The 5587-nt window shown below is 47.5% G+C and overlaps 2 long non-coding RNA genes across 2 annotated transcripts; both read right to left on the reverse strand.

Moving 5' to 3' along the window:
- Positions 1 to 611: 611 nt before the first annotated feature.
- On the reverse strand, positions 612 to 2604 carry LOC144134993 (uncharacterized). Its single transcript, XR_013315329.1, has 3 exons — positions 2488 to 2604; positions 1970 to 2292; positions 612 to 1790 (listed from the first exon to the last, which is right to left on the reverse strand). It is a non-coding gene; the product is annotated as an uncharacterized LOC144134993 (long non-coding RNA).
- A 62-nt stretch (positions 2605 to 2666) lies between these two features.
- On the reverse strand, positions 2667 to 3491 carry LOC144134994 (uncharacterized). The gene is made up of 3 exons (XR_013315330.1): positions 3360 to 3491; positions 2867 to 3280; positions 2667 to 2807 (listed from the first exon to the last, which is right to left on the reverse strand). It is a non-coding gene; the product is annotated as an uncharacterized LOC144134994 (long non-coding RNA).
- Between the last annotated feature and the right edge of the window lie 2096 nt (positions 3492 to 5587).

Below are 5587 nucleotides of genomic sequence, written 5' to 3' on the forward strand. Positions count from 1 at the left end.
AATGTATAAGCTGATTAAGCGACAGCTAGATTGGCAGCATATATGTATTGGTAGCCGTGATAGTAAATAAGTAGTAAAAAATAGTGATAGTGATAATGATAGCTGCCGTTAGGATAGTGTTAAAGATGGATAACGATAGTGATGAGAGTGATAGTGAGTTTATGATAACAATGAGGATAGTGATGCTGAGATAGTGATTGTTGGTGATAGCGATGATGAGGTGATGATGGTATGGTGATGGTGACAGAGATGATAGTTGTGATGGTAATTATGATGACAGTGGTGGCAAGCGGTCATTTGTTCGAGTCCCGCAAATGAGTGTTCGAGTCCCTAGCAGAAGGGTAAGTAAAAAATAATTAACGAAAAAGGAGGGAGAAAGAGAGGAAAGAGAAAGGTTTTCGCATTTCGCTCTTAAGTAAACTTAGATGCAACCTTTATTTTTTCCGTAACGATTGAAACCAGCCTGGCAATAAAAGACGTAATGATGGACGGCTTTAGCTTGTTCTTAGTACCACCAAAATTATTATTACCTTTTTATCGGTCCTGCACAAGCTTAAATAAATGACATGTATGCACAATTAAAAGCACACAATTACAGCCATACAAAAGGTGCACACGGTTCCATCTATGGTTTATTTTATACCACTTTCGCCACAGCTGCGCGCATGCCAGCGCTTCTAGAACCGCACTTCGGCTTCTCTGGAGCTGTCTTCAGTAGCTCCTCATTTTTCTTCCGTAAGGCGAATCTCAGCCTCCAGACCAAGAACTCTCTGAGAAGCTTATATGCAACATTGTGGCACGCTGGAAGTTCCACAGGCAGTTTCTTCATTAAAGAGACCTGCAGCGACTCCAGAGTGATTGTGGCTTCCGTAAGATTCTTTTCGCTTCCTCTGAAATAGGCGTCCGCCTCTTGCAAGAGAGTTGCAACTGCTCCCGACAGAACGCAGAGTGAGTGTTTTCCTTCAACATAATTTTCCAGTGTGATGAGTTGTCCTTTGGCCCCTTCCATAGCCTTCAGCGCCGTTGTGCAGGTTTCGCATAGCTTGTTCTTTTTGATGACATTTCGGACCATATACCCCGCAAAGTAGTGCAGGCTCTCTGCCTCTTCAGGTGACATGTCAAGTTCGATACACTCAGCTTCAACTTCATCGGGCATTTGAGCATCATGTGGCCTTGACGAAATAAATTCAGCAAGGTGAACTGCATCGTCAATTTGATATGAGCCTCGCTTGCTAGGCCGAAAAAACTGCGCCAACGTAATCATTCGCAAAGCGTACTTAAACGCTCTGGCTCGGGGTACTTAGCAAAGCAAAAGATATTTTAGCTGCCTTTGTTTCACCATCAGATTCCTGAGTTTTAGTGCTGTGGATGTCGTTATGATGATTCCTGCCGGCACTGGCTTCCACGTTGAAGTGGATTTTCCAGTCATAGATTTGAAGTTCCGTGACCACTTCAATTGCGCTTTGGAGAAATGCCTCTGTATCCTTGCCTTTTTGTTCACAAATATCGCTCAAAGCCATCTTCGGAGTCCGAGCAGTCATTAACGCAAACCGCTGGTGAATAAGCTCTAAAAACCATGCGGTTGTGCAAGCTTCTTTGGGCATTTGGCCATGCTCTACTAGAAGCCTGACGGCAGAAGCGACACTGTGGTCAAATAGTGCGCAAGCAGGGCCAACATTCATTTTTTCGTAGAGATTCGGGGACAAATGCTCCAATTTGAGGTGTGGTGCAAGCTTCAAGCTATGTTTCTCGTCTGTTTCGCACACTTGCCGGATGTAGCTCAGCCGCACCTGCAATAAAAATTGGTGGTTAAAATATATCAGCTACGGACTGGGCGTGCCTTTTTTTAAAGTGGTGGGCAGAAGGCTATACAATTCTAGAAAAATATTGTTCTTGCGCCCTCCTAGAGAATAGAAATTCGGTTTGACATTTCTTTAAAAATTTTCGAAACAGAAATGCACCGGCATACCTTTTTACAGGGAAGGCTGTACTTGCTAACTGCCTTTGTGCCTAGCTCTAAATTTCTGCTCACAAACCACGTGGCCACGAGGTTCTTGAGCAGGTGCGGTGCGTCTGCCAAAAAATTCAGGTCTCGCTCACGGTCACAGGGTTGAGCACATGTCGTTTTCGGCCGCCCATATCTCGTTGCCACAATACCGCAGAGTTTCCATATTGCCTGATTGCCGGCACCCATGTCCGACGTCAGACAGTCGACGGAAAGTCCCATTTTTTCACACCTACTAATGATGTCAAAGACAATTTGCAGGACCTTAGATGCGTCGAAAGAAGCACCTGAAAATTTTAATTAGGTTGATTTTAGTTGAAAATACAAGACAGGGCCACATGAATACAGCTGCGAATTCCTACTTGAAAAAAGTACTCAGGCGCAATTTAGTAAGCGCTCAATAAAGTCACCTACAAAGCATTTTGAGCATAAAGTCTAATTCAAGCGGCTACTTAATATGTTCATTCGCGAGTAAAACGTACCAGTGAAGTGGTAAGCGACAACCTGCTTCCACCTTCAAGTTATCCCCGCCAGCATGAATACAATGACATGGGTTGCCAAGAGGGGAAGCCGACTAGTAGCTGAGGATGGAAGAATTGTTTGATAACCTGTAAAATAGTAATATTTGCACATGTCGACCAATAACTGGGGTTGAATTTACCTATAATTCTTCGGGTAAAGTTGTCGTAATCGAGTCTGGGTGTTATCTGTATTTCATCTACCAACAAAGTGGCGTACCGCACTTCTGGTTGTAAAGTTGAGACTTTCATTTCCAGTGCTGAAAACACTTCGTCAAGGATGCCTGCAGTATGAAAAATTGTTGTTAATGCTTTAAAATGTGTGAAACTGTTTTTCTCTTACCGGGGGCCATTTTTACACCTTCAATGTGTGCTTGCTTGTTCGTTCGGCAGGAATAGGCCAACCCGCAGTGCGCAAGTAGTCATAACCACGGGCACCACAGGACAAACGCATTTTCAGTGCATTGTGAATGGTATCCTTAGACCAAGTTGATCCTCGCATTGTGCCCTTTTCCATCATACGCAGCTGACATGGAGCCAGAAGTCCGCCAAAAGCTTTTCTGAAGTTGTCGCGCTCTGATTCCGCTTTTCTTCGTCTTTTTTCCTCTAGATCAAGACGGCGCTTGAGGACAGCAACTGTGCTGAAATCAGGGTTGCTTGTTGCTACATCTCCAAAACGAAAAGGATCGCTCATGCGGTCATTTGTGTTTTCTTCGTCGTCATAAGAGTTGTCCTCACAGGCGCCTCCCTCTGGAACCTGGCACACAAGAACTCCGCGAATGTCGAGCATTGCATTGTGCTATGCACTACCAATGAAGACAGAAATTGGTACAAACCTTTGCTTGACGAACAAATCGCTGTAGTCTGTGACTCAGTTTCAGTCTCGTTCCTTGGCATCTGCTGTTCATGGCCTGTAAGGTGTTTATCTTTCTGGTTGTCAGTCGATTTTTGAGCTTCGACATTAGCACCTGCAAAAGGCAATGCATTTTATAAAGGTTATTTTTGTCATTGACAGCATAGAAAGCTTGTATATAATTATGCCCACCCATGCATTCTTCAAACAGGAGCGTTACCGGGCGTAGCTGGCCACGCTGAGTCGAGGGCACCTCCTTTGAGATTGAGACCACTACGCCTACACGTTCTAAGGGTGCCTGGGAGTTCACGCCTTAAAGTGCTCGAAGAGGTAACAACCGGCTACCAACGCAACCTACTGGTGCGGAAGTAATTACTGGTGCGGGAGTTGTATCTTACCAGTATTCACCTACGGAGCAGAGACGTGGACGCTAACTAAAGTGGTTCAGCTTAAGTTAAGGACAACGAAGCCAGCTGTCGAAAGAAAATGACAGGTGTAACATTAGGAGACCGGAAGAGGGTATAGTGGGTGACGCACCAAACGTTGGTTAATGACATCCTAGTCGAAAGCAAGAGGAAGGAATGGGCTTGGGCAGGGCATATACTGCGAAGGTAAGTTACCACTGGTCATTAAAGGAAACGGAGTGGATGCCAGCCGATTGAAAGCGTAGCAAGGTGCGGCGGATGTGCGAGTGGAATAGATTAATATTAAGGATGACAGGGTTAACTGGAAAGACATGAGAGAAGCCTTTGCGCTGTCGTGGGCGTTGTCAGGCTGCTGCTGATAATGATGATGACGTGCACTGAAACCGCACAGGACACGGGAACCTTTTGCGTTTCGCATTTATCGAAACACGGCCGCCGCGGTCCGGTTCGGAGTACTCGAGTATGAACCCGACCGTGGCGGCCGCGTTTCGATGGAGGCGAAACGCAAAAGGCGCAGTTGTGCTGTGCGATGCCAGTGCACGATAAAGATCCCCAGGTGGTCGAAATTACTCCGAAGCCTTCCCCTCTTACTCTCGCTCTTTATTCTCTTTCTCTCCGTGGAAACCGTTCCAGACCTGAACGCTGTCTTTTTGCCTCTGAACTTCTTTCGTTTTTTCGCACAATCAGGGAGGCACTGCTCCCTCTTCGTGACGGCGATGGAAGTGGAGGACGTCAGTCCTCCTCTGAAACCCGGTGGGTCGGCGGCAGCCGCCCAGAGGAAGCGCCTCTACCAATCGAGCGAGGCAAGCAGCCAGGCCACCGTGCTGCACTCAGCCACAAGTGAGGACTCCTCGGCGGACGACGGGTTCGTCCCAGTGATGAGGAAGCAAGCCTAGAGGAGACTGCGTAAGAGTCAGAACTCGTCCTCATCAACTACATCTACCTTCACCACGACGCGTGGTCCATCGCCACATACCGTCCTGATTGCGCCTGAAACGCCCACCGACAACCTCAGCCTGCTGAACAGGCAAGCTACATCGGTGTTCCTCGCGGCTCGAGTCCCGGAAGTGACCAAGTGCGTCAGGCTCAACACCCGAAGGAACCTCCTTGCCATCGATGTAACGGAGCGGAGCGCCTTGGAACAGTCGAGTCGCCATCAAGAAGATCGGAGACATCCCCGTCCGCTCTCTTGTTCTTGAAAACAGAGTCAATCGCTGACGTTATTTACGGCTTCTACGTGACCATCTCTGACTCATATCTACCAATTCTAATTAAACCAGCGCCGAACAGCATCAAAATAGCTAAGTTTCAGTGCCTCGGTGCGTCAAGCTGCGTCAAGCTCACCTTTAAGGGCGACTGTATGTCATCGCATGTGAAGGTTGGCCACTTTCGACATGCAGTTCGCCCATTCGTCCCGAAGCCGCTTCAATGTCGGAAGTGCATCAAAATTGGGCATGTCAATGGTGTTTGTAATAACACCAAGCGTGTCCGCGCTTCTCTGAGCCACACAGCGGTGACATTTGTCGTGCTACTGTCTTGAAGTGCGCCAACTGCCATGGCCCTCATGACGCTTCTTCGAAAGTCTGTCCCCGTCTGGAGAAAAAAACGGGCGGTGTTGAAGCAAATGGTGCGAGACCAATCAACGCACAAAGATGACGCAGCTGCGGTGCGTCGGCGTCGTTCTCGTCGCTGAGTTTTTACTAGAAAAGCGGCTGACAGCGGCAGGAAAGCCCCCATCGCTACTGCTACTTGTCCTCCCCCTCCACAGACTAATGTAAGCCCGGTG

The sequence above is a fragment of the Amblyomma americanum genome, chromosome 5 (assembly GCF_052857255.1).
Source record: "Amblyomma americanum isolate KBUSLIRL-KWMA chromosome 5, ASM5285725v1, whole genome shotgun sequence".
Taxonomy (NCBI): domain Eukaryota; kingdom Metazoa; phylum Arthropoda; class Arachnida; order Ixodida; family Ixodidae; genus Amblyomma; species Amblyomma americanum.